This window comes from Gymnoscopelus microlampas, assembly GCF_963454915.1.
Source record: "Gymnoscopelus microlampas genome assembly, chromosome: 23".
In the NCBI taxonomy this organism is placed as follows: domain Eukaryota; kingdom Metazoa; phylum Chordata; class Actinopteri; order Myctophiformes; family Myctophidae; genus Gymnoscopelus; species Gymnoscopelus microlampas.
In genome coordinates, this window is record NC_139960.1 from 35,994,277 (window position 1) to 36,018,435 (window position 24,159).

Sequence of the window (24,159 nt, forward strand, 5' to 3'; positions counted from 1 at the left end):
CTCATTATTTCCGCAGAAGAAGATGGGGCGAAGAAGTTGGGGGACATCTTGGCGTTTGCTACCGGATCTGATGCAGTACCACCGATTGGCTTTTCTCCTCAACCATCATTGGACTTTCACCCCAGTGGTGGAGCACAAAGGTTCCCTGTTGCCAACACCTGCATCAACTGTCTCAAGCTGCCTATCTACAGCACTTATAATGATTTTAAGAGCAACTTCGACTATGCACTAAGAAACACTCAGGGCTTTGGCATGGCATAGAATTCCATTAGTCTTTCATTGCCAGATGATCAGAGATCTCCAGCTACTTATAATTGGTACATTAATATACATCTAACAAACCAACGCCCACTGCTTTAATAGAGGTTTCTGATTTATGATGAACAGTAGAGGTTTGAATAGACTTGGATTGTGATTCAGTTGTCTTCAAATTTCCAAATTATTTTCCACACAATTTTGGTCCCCAAGTTTTCGATGTCGCCAGACGTATCACTAGGCAGAGATTTCTGATCATCCCGCTACTCAATACTATTGTATGAGACTAGCTGAGTTGTTGTTGTTTTGGAATTGTTATGTCTTGTTTTAATCAGTTTGATGTATTAAGAAGAGATCAAGAAAACTTGTCGTCTTCCACTTCCACCTACAGCCAGCAACGGCCTTCCAGGTCAAGGCTGTCCAAGATATGATCTAACAATTGAACAATTTAGTCAGTGCATGAGACTTCAGACATAGGCAATGTCTTGATGTCGGGCCATTGGAATACACGTTAACCAATGAAGAACTAATATCAACAATAAGGGAGATATCCACGAGCACCCCGAATGCTGGTGAGAGATGTTATAGGAAGTCTACGTGCACGCGGAATTCGTATCTGAATGCTGGTGAGAGATCTGAAAAGATATTAAAAACATCAGGACTCAAACTCTTATCAGGTCCTTCCTTAGAGCAAACCAAAGACAAAATGTAATTTTGGCTAATGGTGTGGTCACCAAGCTCTCTAAAATATCCTGGGTTTTGCTGTATGTGTTGAATACTGTGAAGCACCTTAATTTTACTTTATCTTTTACTTACTGTTTACAGCCACAGTTTGATAACGGCAAAGCACAGCCGTTGCCATTGTCTATGTTTTCCATTGTTGAATGAGCAGTTGTTCAAATCAAATTTGTTCAATGAGTTGAAGGGCGGGTATTGTTGCATACTGTATTGGAAGTATTGGAAGAGAAGTGTTGTCATATTGTTGGTTGAAATAAGTGTTCCATAGCTCTAGATTCAAATGATAACCATTAGTCCTGCAGTGTTTGTTCAGTAACATGGGTCTCACCAGCTCTTTGGTAAACAATAAAAATACATTTTCAGATTAGGATACAAGTGAAATTGGAAGTGGTAACATTAGCAGACAAAAGTTGGAACTGGGACACTAAATTTCAAGCTGATGAATATTTTTTGTGCTGTGAGACCGCAGTTACTGAACAAACACTATTGCAATGATGAATGTTGGAATGAAGAGTTTAACATTGAAAGTGTTTTGCACAAAAAAGTTTATTTTATTTTTATTTTTTTTACTTACAGATGATGCTCAAAGCGTTATTTTTCTAACTTTGTTTGAAGACTGTTTTATAACGCCACTGCACAGCAGCTGCCATGTTCTTTGTCTGCCATTTTTGAATAAGCACTTTTGTAAAATCAGTTTTGTTCAATGAGCTGATGGTGGTATGTTACATACTATACTGTATTGTACTGTAGTGCACCGTTGTGTCAAGGGCTCCTTTTGCACTTAACTCTTAAACAACCTTAAGTATTTGAGAATGTTGTTGCACTTTAACTCTTAACGAGCTTAAGTATTTGAGAATGTTGATAGAAAAAGACAAGTGGTGTGATATTTGTTGAAATAAATGTTCAATAACTAGATTCAAATAATGAATAACATAGTTATAACATAGTGTTTTATTTCAGTAACATGGGTCTCACCAGCTCTTTAGTAAACGCAATCAAAAATAAGTGTTCATGTCGGGATACAAGATAAAGAAGTGAAACTGAAAAAAAAATTGGAATTGGGACATTTGAAGCTGATAAATTATCTTTGTGCTCTGAGACCCCAGTTACTGAACAAACACTATTGCAGTGATTACTGTTGTAAAATAGTTTGAACGTTAAGTGTTTTGTTAAAAAAAGAAGAAAAATCAATTGCACTTATTGAATGTTTATATTTTATTTTTCACTTGCAGGTAATACTCAGTGTTTGCAGTCACTCAATTTATTTGTTGAATGAGCTCTTTAGTCAGTTGATCAGCTAGTGCCGGGATATGAAGTAGAAAAGCACCTTGTGTTACTTTATACAGACTCATATCCACACATTACATGTTTATTAAATAATAAGATCTGCCCAATCTCTTCATTCACTCTGTCCTCTTGGATGTCTTGCATGCAAAAATTGTAAAACAGACAGAAATAATTGAATTCCATGGTTTCCATCATCCAATAAGGGGTCAAATAATTGTTGCATTTCGTGCATAGTAGTGTTGCTTACATGAATGCTGTTTTCAGGAACCTCAACATTGTTCCTGCTCTCCACTGCAGGTAGTGGTTCATCATTAATTCCTAAATATTCATCTTCATGAAACACACCACCTATAGCTGTGTTGTTCCTTCCAACGTGCCTGACAACACCTCTATGCCACAATTGCAAAGGAGTTTGACCTCCTTGGGTAGAAAGTCCATGACTATTCCACTGGCTCCTGAATTCTCTGACTGCCCTTTGAACCCGAGGTAAATAAATGTAATGCAAACAAAATAAATGAATATCACAGAGAGAGTCAAGTATGCCTTCGTTTTCCATAAAGGTAAACAAGTCAGAGAAGGTATATGATGGCACGACTGTACCCATCAACACAGCCATGGAACACCATTCTCCACCTCACCAACTTATGGTTCCCATCCATATGCCTGTATAAAAGAAAGGAGAGACAGCTTTTACAATCCTGGAGAAGCAGGCTCTGTAGGGTCAAATGGGGTCAAATGATACCAGTGGTCCATCTTTATGGGACAGTAATATTGTGAGATCATGAACCCTAAGTATAGTAAATGTTATACTTTTATTATTTGTAAATTAGCTTCAGTGTAACTGGCTATTAGCAGTGGTTGAAAGTAACTAAGTACATTTACTTAAGTACGGGTTTGAGGTACTTTTACTTTACTGGAGTATTTCAAAAGTTTACTTTTACTGCACTACATCTCAGAGGAAAATATTGTACTTGTACTCCACTACTTTAACATGAAAACCTAAATTACTACCGGTAGTTACTTTGTAGATTATTATTACAAACCCCCCCCACCCCCACCCACATTAATAAACAGAACGTGTTATTAAATAAGTTTGAAGGCTTAATGGTGATTATTTAGTGAATTATGGTTCATTTGTTTGTTTTGTTTTGTTATTGTTGTGTTATAACATTGTATAATTTAATCTCGCAGTAATATATTTGTTTTAAGTTAAATAGAGAGAAAAACTAAAATCCACTCTATATTAATTATATTCATATTTATACATTTCAGAACAAAAGCTCAGGTCTATCATAATAGACCATTGTTCCATTGTAAAACAAGTAAAATGAAATATTCATATAAAAAAAAATGTCCATTAGCCTATGCATGTTTGTGGATCTTTGGTAATGCCTCATGAATCATTTCAACTGAAAGGGGATAACACTCTCTGATTTAAATAAAGCAAACCTTTATTTTATTTTATTTTACTTTGACTTTAGCTGTCAAGATATGTGTTCTTATAAATATTATCAGTGACCTAGGTTTCAATTTATCAAATTGTTTTACAATGGAACAATATACAATTTAATATATATGTTTAATATATGAATGTATATTTATTGCATAATATTTAATATACCATTTTATGTCATGTTATATAGTATTAGTAAATGCTACACTAGATGCATAAGAATATATAATATACAATGGATATATCGTATTTATATAATATATTCTACTCTAGTTTGGGTTCCCAAACTTTTCAGCCCACGACCACAAAATAATGCGGCCATTGACCCCACTTAACCCTGGAGGTAGTTTATGCACATAATGACCCAGAATAATTTTGCGACCCCAAGTGGGGTCGCGACCCCAGCTTTGGGAACCCCATTGCGGGAGGTATATGACCTAACCCGGAAGTGTGGCATTTCCTAACTAAACAAAAACGTCTGCTGAACAAATTAGAAGTCATAAGGTTGCTACAGAAATTAAATATGAAACTGCAACTTTTGTATATTTTAATCAGTCTGCAGGCCTTGTTAGTAATTGGCGATCGCGATGATGTTATTGCTTTTTTCAATAGGGTGCTGAACTGTATTCAATGCCTACAGCAAGACCCAGGAGAGCAGAGATATTTTAGAGAGCTTGGTGACCACAGCATTACCCTAAATTATTATTTGTCTATGGTTCACTCTAGGGAAGGACCTGGTGGAGAGACTGTTGTTGTTTTGGAATTGTTATCTCGTTTTTTTAATCAGATTATTAATCAGTTTGATGTCTTAAGAAGTAGAAGAGATCAAGAAAATTGTCTTCTTCCACTTCCACCTACAGCCAGCAACGGCCTTCCAAGTCGAGGTCGTCCAAGATATGATCTGACAACTGAACAATTTAGTCAGTGCATGAGACTTGGTTTCAACTGGCAGGGAATTGCTTCTCTTTTTGGAATTAGTCGCAGGACTGTCTTCAGACATAGGCAACGTCTGGGTGTCGGGCCATTGGAATACACGTCGTTGACCAATGAAGAACTAATATCAACTATAAGGGAGATATCCACGAGCACCCCGAATGCTGGTGAGAGATATGTTATAGGAAGTCTACGTGCACGCGGAATCCGTATCCAGCGCTGGAGGATTCGTCTAATTCTGCAGGAGATTGATCCCATCGGACGGGCATTGAGACGTGGTCAAGCCATTCGCCGAAGGGTTTACAGTGTGCAAACTCCAAACGAGTTATGGTATGTGTCTATGACGGGTCAGGGGTGTTGAATTAACTAATAATAATAATAATAAGCCTGTAGGTAACCCATAGAAGACATCATAGACTCTATGATGTCTTCTATGGGCTACCGACAGGTTTATTATTATGTTATGACTTGCCTATACCCAGAGGTGAGCTGTGGATTTCTGAACTAAGGGTACTGTATTTTATGACGTCACGTGCGCGCGCACGTGCACGTGCGCAGGCATGTGCACATAGCCACTTACTAATACTGTATTCAACATGTGATTATTAATGTATTTATATTTCTTATTATTTTGTTGCATTGTTAATTTGTTGTTTTTATTTTTGTTTGAATTAATCAATTATTTTATTTTCCTTTTAGTTTTATATGAAAGCCCTTTACATAGACTCACCCACACATAAGCAGTTAAAATAATCAGACAACTTGTCTTTGTCTTGTCTCAGAGAACTGGGTGCTCTGCTAAGCAATCCCCTTCACACTCTGTAGTGCAGAGACTGTTGTCTCTCATTGTGAGAGGAATTCAATTCAATTCAAGTCCATGGCTTTTCTCCAGTAGTAGCCTAATGTTATGCAAAGCAGCCAGGTAGACGCTATTGAGAATTGTCTCGCCACTGACGGCGCGAACCTTCAGAGGCTATTGTTTAAACTTTAAGGTGTTAACGACCGCCGCTGACGGTGAGTGCATGTGGAGCACGCGCGAGCCCCCAGCCCCCACAGTCTCAGAACTAAGGGTACGCCGTACCCGCCCGTACCCCCTAGAGCTCAACCCTGCCTATACCTGCGGGCGTCCACTCGTGTCCACTACAGAGCGAGTGTGTGGTGGGCATTAGTCAGTTCAACCCTAAACTGGCGTTGACCAGACCAGTGCACTGTTGACAGTATTCTTATGGGCTCACACTAAATATCTTTTCCAACAATAGAAGATCTACAAGCTTACAGAGCTACTAGATCGGCTATTTTCAGGGAATGTTACCCCCGCCCAGAATAGGGATAGAGTGTGACCCCATATTAAGTCAGACGCCTGTTGATCTATTAATGTTTTTTTTTGTGTGAAAAGCAGTCTGCTGCAAGCCAAATAACAAATTCATATAACCAAATGATGAAGCCACTATTGTCATGGAAAACGATCTTAAACTAAACAAATCTGACCTCTTAAGCTTGGTGCTGAGGGTGCAAGATGGAATTAACTCTTAATTAATAATAGCACTAATAGCCAGTGGTGGAAAAAGTACTAACGTGTTTTAATCAAGTAAAAGTATCAATACTGAAATGTAGAAATACACCGTTAAAAGTCCTGTATTCAAAAATGTACTTGAGTAAAAGTACAAAAATAATCGGCATCAAAATATTCTTTAAAGTATCAAAAGTAAAAGTACTCATTGTGCAGAATGTCCCATTTCACAACTTCAAAGTGTATAAAAAATCTTTTGAAAAATGCAAATCTACAAGCTCACAATGTGTAGTGATGCATTGTGAGCTTGTAGATCTGCTATTTTAAAATGGCCGAAATCTATATAGGCTATATATATACTATATATTGGCTGAAGTGGTTATTGTATGTTTTGTAATAATAATATACAAAATAACTACCGGTAGTAACTTAAGTTTTCATGTAAAGTAGTGGAGTACAAGTACAATATTTTCCTCTGAGATGTAGTGCAGTAAAAGTAAACTTTTGAAATACTCCAGTAAAGTAAAAGTATCTCAAACCTGTACTTAAGTGCAGTACTTAAGTAAATGTACTTAGTTACTTTCCACCAGTGCTAATAGCCAGCTACACTGAAGCTAATTTATAAATAACAAAAGTATAACATTTACTATACTTAGGGTTCATGATCTCAAAATATTACTGTCCCATAAAGATGGACCACTGGTATCATTTGCCATAAAGATGGACCACTGGTATCATTTGACCCTACAGAGCCTGCTTCTCCAGGATTGTAAAAGCTGTCTCTCCTTTCTTTTATACAGGCATATGGATGGGAACCATAAGTTGGTGAGGTGGAGAATGGTGTTCCATGGCTGTGTTGATGGGTACAGTCGCGCCATCATATACCTTCAGTGCCTGGACAATAACAGGGCATCAAGTGTTTTGCACCTGTTTCAGCAGGGCGTATCTGATTTTGGTCTACCTTCGAGGGTGCGTAGTGACCATGGTAGAGAAAATATAGAGGTAGCCCGATTTATGTTGAACAGTAGAGGTTTGAATAGAGGAAGCATGATCATGGGGCGCAGTGTACACAACCAAAGAATCGAGAGGCTCTGGGCAGAACTAAATAGAGTCTGTTCATACTACTTCTCTGACTTGTTTACCTTTATGGAAAACGAAGGCATACTTGACTCTCTCTGTGATATTCATTTATTTTGTTTGCATTACATTTATTTACCTCGGGTTCAAAGGGCAGTCAGAGAATTCAGGAGCCAGTGGAATAGTCATGGACTTTCTACCCAAGGAGGTCAAACTCCTTTGCAATTGTGGCATAGAGGTGTTGTCAGGCACGTTGGAAGTAACAACACAGCTATAGGTGGTGTGTTTCATGAAGATGAATATTTAGGAATTAATGATGAACCACTACCTGCAGTGGAGAGCAGGAACAATGTTGAGGTTCCTGAAAACAGCATTCATGTAAGCAACACTACTATGCACGAAATGCAACAATTATTTGACCCCTTATTGGATGATGGAAACCATGGAATTCAATTATTTCTGTCTGTTTTACAATTTGTGCATGCAAGACATCCAAGAGGACAGAGTGAATGAAGAGATTGGGCAGATCTGATTTAATAAACATGTGTGGACATGAGTCTGTACAAAATAAGACAAGGTGCTTTTCTACTTCATATCCCGGCACTAGCTTATCAACCGACCAAAGAGCTCATTCAACAAATAAATTGAGTGACTGTAAACACTGAGTATCATTTGCAAGTGAAAAATAAAATATAAACATTCAAGTGCAATTGTTTTTTTTTTCTTACAGAACACTTAATTTTCTTTTTCACCACTTCGAATTTCACTTGTTCATCTTGTATCCGGACATGAACACTATTTTTGATGTGTTTACGAAAGAGCTGGTGAGACCCATGTTACAGAACAAACACTGCATAGCTATTATTTGAATCTAGAGCTATTTAACATTTCAACAAATATCACACCAGTTGTCTTTTTCTTTCAAAATTCTCAAATACTCTTTGTTACGAGTTAAAGTGCAAAAGAAGGAGCCCTTGACACAACTGTGCACTACAGTATAGTATGTAACAATACCACCCTTCAGCTCATTGAACTAAACTGATTGTACAAAACTGCTCATTCAAAAATCGCAGACAAAGAACATGGCAGCTGCTGTGCAGTGCCGTTATAAAACAGTCTTTAAACAAAGTTTAAAAAAAAAAAAAACACTTTGAGCATCATCTGCAAGTAAAAGGAAAAATAAAATATAAACTTTGTACTTTTTTGTGCAAAACACTTTCAATGTTAAACTCTTCATTCCAACATTAATCATTGCAATAGTGTTTGTTCAGTAACTGCGGTCTCACAGCACAAAGATTATTTATCAGCTACAAATGTAGTGTCCCAGTTCCAACTTCTGTCTGCTAATTGTGTTACCACTTCCAATTTCACTTGTTTATCTTGTATCCTAATCTGAAAATGTATTTTTATTGTGTTTACCAAAGAGCTGGTGAGACCCATGTTACTGAACAAACACTGCAGGACTATGGTTATTATTTGAATCTAGAGCTATGGAACACTTATTTTAACAAACAATATGACAACACTTCTCTTCCAATACTTAAGGTCGTTAAGAGTTGAAGTCCAAAAGAAGGAGCCCTTGACACAAGGGTGCACTACAATACAGTATGCAACAATACCCACCCTTCAACTCATTGAACAAAAATGATTTGAAATGGCAACGGCTGTGCTTTTCCGTTATAAAACTGTGGCTGTAAACAGTAAGTAAGAAATAAAGTAAAATTAAGGTGATTCAACACCTACAGCAAAACCCAGGATATTTTAGAGAGCTTGGTGACCACACCATTAGCCAAAATTACATTTTGTCTTTGGTTTGCTCTAAGGAAGGACCTGATAAGATCTAAGGAAGGACCTGATAAGAGTTTGAGTCCTGATGATGTTTTTAATATATTTTCAGATCTCTCACCAGCATTCAGATACAGATTCCGCGTGCACGTAGACTTCCTAAACATATCTCTCACCAGCATTCGGGGTGCTTGTGGATATCTCCCTTATTGTTGATATTTGTTCTTCGTTGGTCAACGACGTGTATTCCAATGGCCCGACATCAAGACGTTGCCTATGTCTGAAGACAGTCGAAGTCTCATGCACTGACTAAATTGTTCAATTGTTAGATCATATCTTGGACAGCCTTGACCTGGAAGGCCGTTGCTGGCTGTAGGTGGAAGTGGAAGACGACAAGTTTTCTTGATCTTTTCTACTTCTTAAGACATCAAACTGATTAAAACAAGACATAACAATTCCAAATCAACAACTCAGCTACACTAGTCTCATCCTATAGTATTGAGTAGCGGGATGATCAGAAATCTCTGCCTAGTGATACGCCTGGTGACATCAAAATTGTGTGGAAAATAATTTGGAAATTTAAAGACAACTGAATCGCAATCCTAGTCTATTCAAACCTCTACTATTCATCATAAATCAGAAACCTCTATTAAAGCAGTGGGCATTGGTTTGTTAGAGGTATATTAATGTACACATTATAAGTAGCTGGAGATCTCTGATCATCTGGCAATGAAAAACTATCTATGCCATGCCAAAGCCCTGGGTGTTTCTTAGTGCATAGTCGAAGTTGCTCTTAAAATCATTATAAGTGCTGTAGATAGGCAGCTTGAGACAGTTGATGCAGGTGTTGGCAACAGGGAACCTTTGTGCTCCACCACTGGGGTGAAAGTCCAATGATGGTTGAGGAGAAAAGCCAATCGGTGGTACTGCATCAGATCCGGTAGCAAACGCCAAGATGTCCCCCAACTTCTTCGCCCCATCTTCTTCTGCGGAAATAATGAGACAGACCAAACGTGTTAGATCATTTTAGACCTTTTCTTAGAACTGCACATAAGACACACGCACATACCTTCAACATCTTGTAAGTAGTCCCTCCACCAAGCAACTACTCTTTCCTCTGCTGTTCTCTTGTTGCTCCCCACCTCTGAATAACCGATCTGGAACAACGCATCAACGTCGTCAGCGGTGAGGGGCTTTGGACTGAAGCACATCACTGGTCTGAACGAATCGGGATGATTCTGCATCATTTCAAGGACTCCAAGTGTTTTCAACCCTTCTCTGAACCTAAATGACACAGCATAAGAGCAAAGACGACTCAATGAAGAGTACACTCTTCTGTGTCTTGGACATGAAACATTATTTCAATTTAAAATACCTTACAAACGGAGCGCGCACTCGATTGATTACTTGAAACCTCAGTATGTCCTCTACAAGTCTGTCCTTGTCATCAATCTTGAGCTGGTTGTTCAAACAGCCTGCATTCTCAAGGAAGTCGTGGTGTGGCTCAGTTGATTGGGTGAGTTCGTCCTGAGTAGTTGATTCTGAAATCTAAAAATGCTTTTTTTAGTTCATCAGTTGTTTTAGTTCCCTCCTTTTAATTTACACTAGATATCTATAAAAAGAAAATAGCACATCCACATAGATGCTCACAGCGTGTCACGTATGCAACGCGTTGTGAGCTTGGAGATCCTCTATTTTTGACAAATGTTATCCCCATAATCCTTGCTTACTGTCCCCTTCCACTGATGCAATGTGAGACACTCAGTAACAACAGTTTTACTAATGAAAAGAAAATGTAAACCTTTTCAATGATGTCATGGATTCGAGAATTGGTAACATCCTCGAAGATTGGTCTGCAATTCCCGGGCCCACGGACTAAGCAGTTAAACAAGGTTTTGGAAAAGCAATTTGGCGAAGGTCCTCCATGCACCAAACTGACTGCAATAGCCCTTCCTGCGATGTAATAACGGTCTTCTTTGTCAGCTATATATAAAAATAAAAAGTTAAGTTAGTGGGCTTACCTTTTCAAATGATGCCATTTGAAATCTCTTACAAAATGAGCCTATATAAGACAGCATTTAGTGGTCATTGATTTCCAAAAAGATATACCTGATGCATCAAGAGCCAGGTTCAAGTTCCCCTCTGTTAAGTTCCCCTCAAACATTGGTGACCGGATAAGCGATTCTGTCATTAGTCTTAGAAACTCTCTTCTAGGACCTCCCAGATCAACAGCTTCCTCGTTTCTACCTTTGTCGTCAGAAAATCGAACACTCATCCTGTGTGTTGGGTCATAGGATATTCTCTTGAACCCCCGAATGGCACCATCCAACACACTGGCACGGTTGATGTTGAAACGGCTGATTAATTTGTTGTTGATCTTTAAACCGAGCTCAGATAAGATCTGTTTAATAGGGACACTTCCAGGGGAACTTCCTTGTCTGAAATCAAACATACAATAAAAACATACAATAAAATATTGGCATATCTTAATCTGGTCTAGTAAATATCATATTAAATATAATTTACTACCTATAACTACCTTTGTTATAGATACAATTATATTCCTACAAAATTAAGTTAGAGATATCATCAAGATCCCAAGTAACTCTAAAAATATTTATTTTTGCTTAATCAGTGCAGCAATAAGTCTTTATTAACCCATTAAGACCTAGAAAGCATCTGTGTAACATCACAATTTAACCACTTTAACCAGTATTTTATACTTTGGCTATTAAAAAATAGCAGATATAAAAGCTCATAGCCTGGCACTACGAGCACGTAAATCTGCTATTTTTGAAAAATCATGAAAATGTGCAAATCTTTGCATATGTACATTTTTCAAGCAAACATTTGTAACTCAAATCTTTGCTTCTGGGGCTCCCTGGAACTAAATATTTTGACATGGTACAGTCAAATTATTAATTGATCAATGATGATGAAGCCGATCAATACGATTGTTTATTGTGCCTGTTAAGAGTCAAACATGTGCGATGTATACAGTAGGACCATGCACACATTCCAGTTGAAACATACCTCTGTGCTAATTGGAATAAATTGATAGCATAACCCCAAAGTAGTGAACGTAAATTCATTGTGATCTGACAGGCTTCTATCAACTTAAGTTCTCTCCATACTCATCAAATTCCATACTTGTGTAGGAACCCTGATTTAATAACTTTATACATGTCCTACCCCTTTCAATACTTATCCACACCTGGCAATTATTCAAATTCCATACTTTTCCATACTTGTGTAGGAGCCCTGTATCATCACATCATTACCTACCTCACAAGGTCGGGAATCTTCCCCTTAAAGGCATTCCGTATCTGACACAGAACGTCCACATGGTCCCAGCTTTTATCGAACTCAAAGGCGTTCAGGATGTGTCCTCTTTTATATAATTTCTCCTTGGTCGCCTGCTTGACGACTACGTCGTCTGTCGGACCATGAAGCAGAATTACATCTTTGTTGAATGTGCCGTGAAAAGGCGTTTTTGGTGTCTTCTTTCTGAAAAACATGAGGAATCATGACTGGCATGTATACAATAGTCAAACATACATTATCTATGAAGTAGGATATTTCAGTAGTTTCTACTAGGCCGAGCCAAATGACTACTTACTGCAATTGAAAATTGCAAAAAGAAATAGGCTAGATCTTACTGGTTCGCACAATGTTGATTTAACCACTTGAACACCAGCATCCATACAATTAAATTAACCTCAATTCCACAGGGCAAATACGACAAATAACTCTGACTGAAAATGGCTGACAATGACCAATAGCAATAATCAATATAAATGTACTATGGCCAACTAGGCCATATTTAATCATTTTATACTCTAAATGTGTAAAAGTAGTGGATATAGCTGATCTTGAAGCTCAAGCATGGCGATCACACAAGATAAATGATTATCTCAAGTAATCGCAATATGGTGAAAATGTAATAATTGTGACAAGCCTAGGCCATGTACGTGAAAAAAAGTTTTCGTTTTGTTCACAGCACAGATGAGTAAGTTACATTTGGCTACACTGCCAACACAAGACTATTGATATTGCACTGTAGTTTAATATTTATTTGCAATGTGATGCATTTGTATGTGACTTTGTTAGGATCCAAAGGTGCAGTATGACACGAGAAGCAGTCTGCCTTAAGGCATTGTTTGAGACAAGCACAGAGGTTGAGTATGCCATTGTCTTAGGTGCAAAGTAAACACATATCAGCATTGAGTTTGTGAGAGACAGATCCTATACAGTCTGATATGCTAATTGACAGGGGAGAGAGTGGGGTTATTGCTCTGAGACTAATGAGTATTACATCCTGATGTGAAAGAAAATATGTCTAAAGAAGAAGAAAAACATGAAAAGTTGTTATAGCCTATGGACAATAAAAATCAGATGGGAATATTACATTTTGATGTGGTGTAATAATTAAACTTAATGTTGATATGGCACAGCAGGCACACCAACTACCAAAAATAAAAACGTGGCACTTCATGTCAACAGAGGTAGGCAAAAGTTGCATTAATTGCTGATCTAGGATCAGTGTCAGACCCTAAATGTAACTTTTAAAATGACCAGCTCGACATTATCTACCATCCAGCAATAATCCCACTGGTGTAAATACTTTTACCTAGGGGGGCTATTAAATAACATTAACTATTAACAAAACTATTTAGATACTCACCGAAACAAAAGCAGTTTTATTTTCTCCACTGCGCTCTCCAGATCTGGACAATGGTAATTAATATTGACCAGATCTGTAGAGGGCGCAGTGGAGTAAATAAAATAAATGGTCTGCCCATAAAGTGTATTATACAGAGAAGGTGGGGTGCTGAGAGGCTCTGCAAGGTTATAATAGTTTTGGATTTTTCCTTATAGTTTTTGAAAAGTTTTCAAAATGTATAAAAATCTTTTGAAAAAAGCAGATCTACAAGCTCAGGATGCAACGCATTGTGAGCCTGTATATCTGCTATTTTCAAGTGGCCGAAATGTATATAGGGCTGAATTGGGTATAATGTTTTGTAATAATTATCAAAACCTACAAAGTAACTAGTAACTAAAGTTTTCAAATAATTGTAGTAGAGTAAAAGTACAATATTTAGCGGCTCTGCGATGTAGTGAGCACAAGTAAAAGTACTGAAAATTGGAAATACTCCAGTAAAGTAAAAGTACCTAAAAATTGTACTTAAGTACAGTACTTGAGTAAATGTACTCAGTTACTTTGCACCACTAATCGCTTCAGATTCGTCGTGGGGGTTTTCCCCTTGATAATTACTCCACATATTGTTATTGTCTTTCTTGCAGTTTAATTCAAATAAATCCCATATAGGACTCTGATCATAGAGTTATGAAATATCGACTCTGATACTTTCTCCCGACTTTTTCCACCGTCGCCATATCCCCAGGGTAACACGGTGATGCAAACAACAAATGACCGGAACACTCGCCCCTAAACACGTTCAACCACATTTCCCCCCGTACCATACCATGTAAATACCGACGGATTTGCCCCGGGGTGACTGTGTTTTGGGGCGAACCCACCCCGTCACCCTTAAACTGGTGAATGAATCGAATAATTTCAATCCAATCTTATAAATATAGAGAAAAAGGAAAACAAAGGGGCATTATGGCTATAATTTCAGTTCGTTTAAGTTAGTTTTGTTAAAACAAAATACAGTCTCAGTTAGTTATCGTTTTTCTTTGATTATAGTTTTTATTTAATTTAGTTAACGAAAAAAAATTAAATAAATAGAAGAACCTTGCCACCCTGGAGAATAGACTTTTAACAACACAAAACTGCCTTTGTTTCATTGAATGGTGAAATAGTTTTGTTTATTTTGACTAAAGTTGGAGACCTCGCATGGTAGTGGAATTTCGGTCTATGGGGCTAGCAGAGCGGCTGGCAGAGCGTTCGAGAAAACTCACGGAAGCTCTTCATACAAATGAGGAATGCATTAAACATGTTCAGGCGTGGTTTATCATTCGTTTATCATTAATATTCAAGTATGATCTTGAATGCGTCAGAAGTCGAGCCTGTTTCATTAAACCAGAGAATCATGTAGACTATATCCACGAAGGAAAAACTGGAAAAGTAAACAGCTTAAGTACTGTACTTCGGTTTAAAAAATAGCAAATAAAACGACTATTCTTACCGTTGTCTTGGCTTAGACTTCCAAGAGCTAAAGGTTGCCCTCGTTTCATAGCGGGGAACGTAGGTCCTCATGTCGGACGCAGGCTGTTGCATACTGCGGTTTGTTGATCCAAACGCCGGTAGCATGTTGCTATTGCTACCTAGCATCATACTGCTAGTGCTACCTGGTGTTAACAGAGAGGTTATTTCGCGGTTCACTGCCTCACTGTTACACTGCTGCGCGGGTGATATATTAGTATTACTATTCGATATAGAATTGATCAAAGTGGGTGATTGTACAATAGCCCTGATAAGGGCCATTGTATCAGTCAGTCCTCTGTCTCCAAGTCCGTTCGCCGCCATGCTGCCTTTGTCCTTCTTCTTCTCTCTGGGACTTCCTGGTGTGCGCGCGCATCTTTACCTGCCTGTGCCTTCCGGTGTTACTGAAATCACTTCCGTATGCTACTGAGATTTCTTGTATGCATACATGTGAAATTATTGTATACATAATAGTGAAATGATCTATACATGCTATTGAAATAATGTATATATACTATTGAAATCATTTATACATACTACTGAAATCACTTGTATGAATACATGTAAAACTCTTGTATACATTATAATGAAATTATGTGTATGTATGTTATTGAAATCATTTATACATACTACTGAAATCACTTGTATGAATACATGTAAAACTCTTGTATACATTATAATGAAATTATGTGTATGTATGTTATTGAAATCATTTATACATACTACTGAAATCACTTGTATGAACACATGTGAAACTCTTTTATACATTATACTGAACTCACTTATACATATCACTGAAATTATGTGTATATATATTATTGAATTTATTTATACATACTACTGAAATTACTTGTATGAATACATGTGAAAGGCTTGCACATGCATCTAAAGTTTTCATTTTAGTTTGTTATAATATACAAGAAATTCAGTTGTAAATGTACAAGTGTTCAGCAATATACATGCAGCCTTTTCATATGTGTATGTGTGAGTGTTTCAGATATAAATGTATAAATGTTTAACTTGTATGCGTGCAAGCATTTCGTATGCATGTGTATATGACACAGAAGTATATATGTATGTGTATGTGTTTCTCATATGTATGCGTAAGTGTTCAGATGAGTATGTATAAAGTTTCATATATGAACGTGCATCGATTTACAAAGTATGTATGTATGTGAGAGTGTTTCAGTAGTGAGTGTGCAAGTGTTTCAATATTGAACGTATATCATTTCAGTAGTATATGTAAGAGTGTCTCATCAGCGTGTGTGAAAGTGTCTCAAAATTGAATGTACAAGCATTTCAGTAGTAAGTATAAGACTGTCTCGTTAGCGTGTGTGAAAGTGTTTCATTATTTACGGCCTATACGGCCCCTCATAAACCACACCCACTCACAGACCAACTCTCTGACATACACACACACTACTGTCACACTCTCCCACAGACACATGTAACAATGATGATGATGATGATGATGATGATGATGATGATTATTGATGAGTGTGGCTATCAGATCTTCCCCTCTCCATTGAATCTTTTCAGTCCAGGTTCAAGACTCTAGACCAGGGGTCTTCAACAGGGGGTCCGGGACCCATAGGGGGTCCTCAGAGTTACTACAGGGGGGCCGCCACATCCTTATGCGATAGCCTATCGTCAGTCGAAAATAGCAGATCGGCTGTTTTCATCAAAGAGGGAAGTGTATAAGAGGGGATAAAAGAGGGGACCAAGTACAGAGTCAAAGGTCAAGTTTGCTAAGTATTGAGGGTTTAAGTGGTTAAATGTCTGAAATAAACAAAACGATAACATACGTTTACATAACACTGATGATAGTCAATGAAGCTATCTATTAAATCTGTGAAAAAGTTGAATCTAAAACACAATTTTATACAATATGTATCTCTCTCTCATTCTCACCTAAGGGGTCCATGGCCTGCAAAACATTGAAGACCCCTGGCTATAGACTATTGTGGTCTAGACTATAGAGTCTAGATAGATTTTTATTGTTTTTAATGATGGTTGTTTCATTGTGTTTTATTATCTCATTGTAGCACTTTAGTTTTTTTTAATGGTCTTTACATTACAGTCATTTAGCAGACGCTTAATCCAAAGCTTTACACATTCATTTGATTTGGTGTTATTGATGATGATGATGATGATGATCATACTTATAGCCTATGCACCCTTTCCACATGCATGACCACGTCTGTGAAAGAGATCTCAGACATATTAATATAAAACCAATTGTACCGCAGACTGAAATAAATGACTCTTTGGCCCTGGGACGTCCCAACCACACCGGGTGTTCTGTTTCAGATGATCCTTAGTCTGCCTCTTAGGACACCATAACTTGATGCATTGTCCTTCAGCTCAGTGGTTCTCAACCTTTTCAGGCCGTGACTCCCCAAATGATCATATTTGACCTGGGGACCCCCAAAATAATCATATTTGAACTGGGGACCCCCCAACCTGACAAGGACTTGGAATTGTAGGCATTACATTAAGTTTGACACAGTTCCACATAAAAATTGTGAAAATAGCTGATCACAACGCGTTGCGAGGAGTTGTGAGCTTGACTTTCTTAGATTATTATTTCACAATGTGGCCAATGTCGACCAGTTTAATAGTATAGTTTATTGATGTAGCGAACCCAGGCTGAAATAATGGTTTAGTCCAACTGATGAATTTATAGGATCTTTAATAAATCAACTTGAAAACTGAAACGAAGGGGGGGAGGGACAAAAGAAAGCATCAGGGTAAATAATCATAAAATAAAGACATTATACAAACGGCAACACAAGTCTAAACATCAGTAGGTCTACACAAATAACATGATATACACAAGTACATGATACATCCAATAAATCATTACTGTGCATAGCTCAAACCTAATCAAAATGCAATAGGCCTACAGTGACAACGGTATCAACCATGAAAAATAAAACCCCAACAATAAGACCATATCAAACTCCAGTAACCATCAATACAACAATATAGTTTTCATAACACTTAAAGACATTCATTCATCTACCTTGTTCCCCTTCCAGCTGGGTGCTAAAAGGCGCAGCAGTTTCTTTGGCAACATAACTGAAACAACACATTGCAAGTGTAGCCCAGATTCCATACAGATGTCATGTTGATATATTGTTTGGAAAGATCAAACGTCACTCACAATCAGTCATTGAAGAGCTTTCCCGTCCGTCGATGCTTATAGTCCAGCTGTTTAGCTATAAAATGTATAAGAATCGTTCAGTTTGTGATACAAGCATGAAATTTGGTACACATATAGCCAAAGGCATTACAAAAATAATTGGAGATGGAGCCATCGAGAATTTTCAACATGGCGCCCATGGCAGCCATTTTTCAAAATGGACGCCAGAAACAACTGTTTTCTAATGAGTGATGGATATAATATGACACTGTAGACAAAATGTGTTGAATTAATTGACCACATGTGCTTGGTAATGTATTTTTGGGATAATTCATCAACAATTCAAAATGGCTGCCATTTTTTCCAGCCTGGTTAGATATGGATGATCTCTGTGTCAAATTATATTTTTTTTCTGCAGAATTTGAATAACTGTAGAATTTCTAAGCTGATTTGTTATATCTTACAATAAGTGAGTCCAAACCTTGGGTCTAACCATTCACAAGGAAGACTATTCACACTCGCCTTCACAGAAACAGAGGGCAGTGCACTCTAACTGAGCTTTTTTGCACTTGCACTTCCCAACACAACCCTTCTTACATTGACAAGAGACAAGTACATGACTTGACTTGCCTGCATCTGGTAGGCATGTCCAGAAGGGCTCATAGTCTCCCTCTGATGTCTTTGACCAACCCCATTTGCACGGTGAAGGTAGTTCTGGTGTTGACACCAGCACCTGACCCCACACGTGGCTTCCTTGGAGTACAGCTCTTTTGACATGCTCTTCCAGGGCAGCCTTGGTCGGTGGGATTGATTCTGGGTTGTGCTTCTTTGCAAACAACTTCCTCCTTGCCTTATTTATTTCTGTACATGTGCTGGTTCGGTCATAGAGAAGAATAACAAACCTCTCAATTGTGGCCATTACCTCTTGAGGTATCTCAGTTGGGGCTGAGGAAACTTTCAATCGGGGTTTGGCAAGGAGGCACCGGTCGAGAACTCCAGTTGAGCGGCGACATGGCCCTCCAGGGGATACTCTCTATCGGGGACCGGTACCCATCATACCGGTGTTCGCCTATCCGGATTCTAGAGGATTTGCAAGATTAAAGGGAGCATTGGATGATGCATTCCCTCCCAACACCTCAGAACGATTCAGGTTCCGCATTTTATGCGACCATCTGAAGCTGGAAGAAGCCCTCCTGGTGGCAGAGACCTACGTAGACTCATCGCGGCCCTACTCGAAGACCATGGTAGCCCTATCGGAGCAATTCGGGCAGCCTCATCAAGTGGCGATGCAGGGTATGGTGGAGCTCATTCAGGGACCCAGAATTAGGAATGAAGACACCAAGGCATTCCGAACCTTTGCTCTGAAGGTCCGAGGGTTGGTTGCTTTACTATCAAAATCCGGGAGAGCAGGGAGAGCGGAGCTGAAATGTAGAACCTATGTCATTCAGCTCTTAGCCAGGCTGCCGTCGGATTTAAGGGTAACATTCGAAAAGTCCGCCCATACAAAACAGATTCGGAACCCGTCATTACCGGACTTGGCAGAATGGCTCTTGTTTGAAACAAAGATGCGACGTAGGGGAGAGCAGATGGGTTATCAAGAACAGAGCCCGACGCGCGACCTGGACAGGACGACGAGCGTCCCTGGGCCCCGATGGGCCGTTCGGCAGCCGGAGAGACATAGGATACGAAGTCCACAGAGAGCTGCCCAGCTGTATAAGAGACCTGTGAACATAATGATGAATACCACAACTACGAACTTTGCACAGTCTAGAAGGAAGAACAGAGACAAGAGGTTCCAAGGGTATTGCCCGTACTGTAAACAGGATTATCACACATTGAACTCCTGTGCGGGGTTCAAGCAGCTAACTACAGTTCAGAAACGGCGCTGGATCATGAAGGAAGGGATGTGCTGGAGGTGTGGTAGATCTCACCGGGCCAGGGATTGCGACCTACTCAAGAAATGCTCACAATGCAACCTAACCCATCTGGACATTCTCCATGACGTACAATCTCGAGAATGGACGGAAGAAGGACAGGGGCCTGGAGAGGATGAACACCCGCAGGTCTAGAGACAACCGCAGGTCGAGAGCCGTGACAATCAACCAACGACGGATCACGACCTGTCACCAAGATCATGCATACCACAGATGGGTTCCTGTACGTGGACCACTCTCCCAGAGGATGGGTTTTTGTCTGGACAGCCTGAGGTATGAAATCTCAGAACTGTGAGGGAGCTCCAAGTTCTGCACGGGGCGGCAAAATATCCTCCTCATGGGGCGGCGGGACGCATCTCTACTGCAAGTACTGTATGATGAGTCAGAAATGATGAGCAGACGAAGATAGAGACACAGCCAAATCCTCGCCGACCAGTTCTGGAAACATTTCTGGAGGTATTACCGATCAAACCTCCAAGTACGGCCGAAATGGCAGACCGAGATGGCAGACCGAAAGGAGGAAAGGAAGAGAGAGAAAGAAAAAAAAAGAAAAAGAAAAAAAAAGAGGGGGAGGAATAGGAGAAAGAAGCGGATGCTAGGGAACATCCTGGAATGTTTACGTATTTCCACCAGAAATCCGTGGGGCGGCGTATGCCAGGAATGTTCTTGAAATGTTTACGTTTTTCCATGGTAAAACCGTGGGGCGGCTGTTACGAACATTCAGGGCATACTTAGGAAACATTCAGGGCATAGTTGCCAGCAATAGCCTATATATGGAGATCCCCATAGATGGAAATAATAGACCTGCAAAGTCGTCATAGAGACCCAAACGTGCCATATGTACGGAGTCTGACATCAGCGAACCCTTCCCCGAAACTCCATGTATAGACATAGCCATAACGTCCAGGGCTGAAGTCTTGATCCCATATTTGGCTATAACTAACATCGGCAGCTCCATATATGGAGACGTCTGACACTATCTGACATCATCATAGTGATGTCAGGACCTCAAGCCGGCATTAGAAGAAGAGGCTCGAAACCTCTCAGATAGACACATTCCAGAGCGATTCCGAGAGACATCTTAACTCTCTCCCGAGTACCAGGAGATTGGCTGGCCTTACAACCCAGTTAATCACAGATTGCATATTCAGGACGACTAGCTGGCCTTACAACCCAGCTAGGCCTTCAAAGTGGCTCTTGAGTCCGGTTCTAAAGAACCAGTCGATTATCCAACGATTTTTTTTTAATGTATAATAGATCTATTTTCACGCAATTATACATTTTATTTTGGCCAATGTGGCTGCTATCATGAAAGAAACAGTTGTCCATCCAGTTTTGAGGTAGAAGGAAGCTTCTGGCCAATTCCAATGTTTCAAATTTGATTTCTGCATCATAAATAATGACTCATTAGACACCAAGATCATCCATATCAGACAGTCACACAAATGATGGCTACCATCTTAAAAAATGGCGGCCATCTTGAATATTAAATGACAACTTTTCAATTATCCAACAGACATTTACCAAGTACTAATATATGGTAAATATGTCTAAAATATCATAGTATGTCCCTAAGTCATATGAAAAGAGTTGTTTCTGGCGTCCATTTTGAAAAATGGCTGCCATGGGCGCCATGTTGAAAATTCTCGATGGCTCCATCTCCAATTATTTTTGTAATGCCTTTGGCTATATGTGTACCAAATTTCATGCTTGTATCACAAACTGAACGATTGTTTTGGTTATCTCCTGCACTATTATGGGTGTCCTTTCAGTGGCCAAACAACTTTCATCTGTCTCGTCCGTCCCAAACAAGGTGCATAGTTAACTCGAAGTTGAGCATTGTTTGACCGGGATGCAATGTTTGAATAAGACGATCTAGTGTCTCTGCTAAGTAGCCCAAATGCTGGCTTCAGCAACACAGGTGAAAACAATACCATCAATCACAGCCCTCTGCAGAGCTGTGTTCTGTGAGCAGCAATAATGGGCTAGTGAGTGTCGTGTAATTGAGGCATTAAGCTGCGGTTAGCAGGCTGGTAGATGTTTAGCTCCAATCGGAACCTCACCCTCCGCTGTATAGGTCCGAGATGAGGTTCCATGTTTATCTCTGCCGTATGGTTGAAAAATGTCCGCACATTTTCCACTTTACATGTTTCTTACCTCTTTCTGGACATCGTATCCAAAAAGTAAAGGTTTTCTGAAATGCTCACAGATGTTTGAAATTTTAACTCACCATAAAATCTATCCAACGAGTTGAAAAAAGCACTTTATTCGCCTCTCTCCTCCGCCGGTTACATGTTTTTAAGACATTGCGCAAGAGTTGCGCCCATAGAGATAACATTACTGATTGCCCTACTGGCCAAATGTTGAATTGCATCTTCTAATGCATAATATTATTGAACCGGCTGAGGAGAGAAGCGATTTAAACACTTTTTTCAACTCGTTGGATGGATTTTATGGTGAGTTAAAATTTCAAACATCTGTGATCATTTCAGAATACCTTTACTTTTTGGATACGATGTGCAGAAAGGGGTAAGAAACATGTAAAGTGGAAAATGTGCGGACATTTTTCAACCATACGGCACCGCTCCACGTAGGACCTCATCTCGGAGCTACATAGTGGAGGGAGAGGTACTAAATGGGGCTAGTAGATGTTATAAAAGTAGAGAAGAGACGTCTTGACCAGGTTTCCATAGTCAGCCTTTGAAGCCTCATCAGGTGATGTACTCATCACACATCTCTATGTAAATGTGAGGACTGATTAGGCATTTGTTAGGCAACCTCTGTCCTCTTTGCTGGCACAGTAGATTTTGAGTGTGTCATCAATTTATTTAATCTAGTTCCTTACTCTTACACTAATGTGTCATAGCAAAATAACCTGGTAGTCATATTCTCATATTTAATAACTTGTAGTCCTGAATATACCATGAGTTCTTGACTTCGCATGGGTTTTCATAAAGGTCTTCCATATAAACAAACGGAGGGTCCGTTACATTGATTAGCCTACTTTTGATGCCGTAATGGTCTTTTTCATTTCATTCTTTTTATTAAAAAGTCGATCCTTAAATTACTTTACTGTCATCTGCGGACCTCCCCAAGATCATGTGGGGACCCCCTTGAGGGTCCCGACCCACAGGTTGAGGACCCCTCTATTGCTACTAAGCTCTACTGTGCTGCGTCTAAAAAATAGTAAATGTCTCCCTCTGCCGTCCAGGTATGCCCATTGCATAGCAGGGAACACAACTTATGCATACAGTAGTCTGTATTGTATAATGATTCATAAATGTTATTATATGTTTCATACATGAGGATTTTGTTTGGTTTGTTGCTTTAGTTTGCGCTCCGTGCAGACTGCCCACTGATGGCAACTACCATAGCCATTTATCTGCTGTGTATTATAATAACTGGGAGGGAACTCATAATGACTCTTGGTTTCAGATTTTTGGCATGGTGTTAGATATGGGCTGAGCATAAGGTTTTTCAAAAACATCATCACATTGCAAACGAGTTGGGCTCACCCCCCAGTGGTCGGTTTGCAATAACTCCAATATTAGGTATGGTTGAAACCCCAAATAATTGATAGATTTTTTCCCCCCAATGGAAGTAATTTCAATTTTCCTAGATTATTTTGTACGCTATTTAGCATGCCCAATGGTAACGGAATCAATTACAAATATTCTATCAATTATTTGGGGTTTCAACCATACCTAAACTATCTAATATTGGAGTTATTGCAAACGGATCAGTAGGGGGCGAGCCCAACTCGACTGAGATGGTTTTAGAATGCCCATATGTAACGCCATACCAAAGGATCTAAAAAAAAAAAATTACCAGTAGCCAAATCGTGATGATTTTTACCCTCCCAGGTATAACAGG